Below are 963 nucleotides of genomic sequence, written 5' to 3'. Positions count from 1 at the left end.
AGGATGAAGTCAAACTTTCACTTTTCACAGATGACATGATACTCTACATGGAAAACCCGATCGACTCCACCAGAAGCCTTCTAGAACTGATCAATGAATTCAGTAAAGTTGCAGGATACAAAATCAATGTACAGAAATCAGTTGCATTTTTACACACCAAAAATGAAGCAACAGAAAGAGTAATTAAGAAACTGATCCCATTCACAATTGCATGAAAAATCACAAAATACCTAGTAATAAACCTAACCAAATATGTAAAAGACCCATACAATGAAAACTATAGAAAACTTATGAAGAAAATTTAAGAAGACACAAAGAAATGGAAAAACATTCCATGCTCATGGATTGGAAAAATAAACATTGTTAAGATGTCATTATTACCCACGGCAATCTTAAAATTCAATGGAATCCCATTCAAACTGCACCAGCATTCTTCTTAAAGCAAAAACATACAATCCCAAAATCTGTATGGAACCACAAAAAAAAAAAAAAACAAACCCTCAAATAACCAATGTAATATTGAAGAAGGAAACCAAAACTGGAGGCATCACAAACCCAGACACTAGGCACTACTACAAAGCTGTCATCATCAAGACAGTATGGTATTGGCACAAAAACAGACATATAGACCAATAGAATAGAATAGAGAACCCAGAATTGGACCCATAAGTGTATGGCCAATTAATCTTTGACAAAGCAGGAAAGAGTATCCAATGGAAAACAGACAGCCTCTCTAACAGATGATGCTGAGACAACTGGACAGCAACATGCAGAAGAATGAAACTAGACCACTCTCTTACACCGTACACAAAAATAAACTCAAAATGGATGAAAGACCTGTATGTGAGACAGAAACCATCAAAACCCTAGAGGAGAAAGCAGGAAATAGCTTCCCTGACCTCAATTGCATCAATTTCCTCCTTGAAACATCCCCAAAGGCAAGGGAATCAAGAACCAAAACGG

Source organism: Suricata suricatta, chromosome 2, assembly GCF_006229205.1.
Source record: "Suricata suricatta isolate VVHF042 chromosome 2, meerkat_22Aug2017_6uvM2_HiC, whole genome shotgun sequence".
Lineage (NCBI taxonomy): Eukaryota > Metazoa > Chordata > Mammalia > Carnivora > Herpestidae > Suricata > Suricata suricatta.
This window is presented reverse-complemented; position numbering follows the sequence as displayed.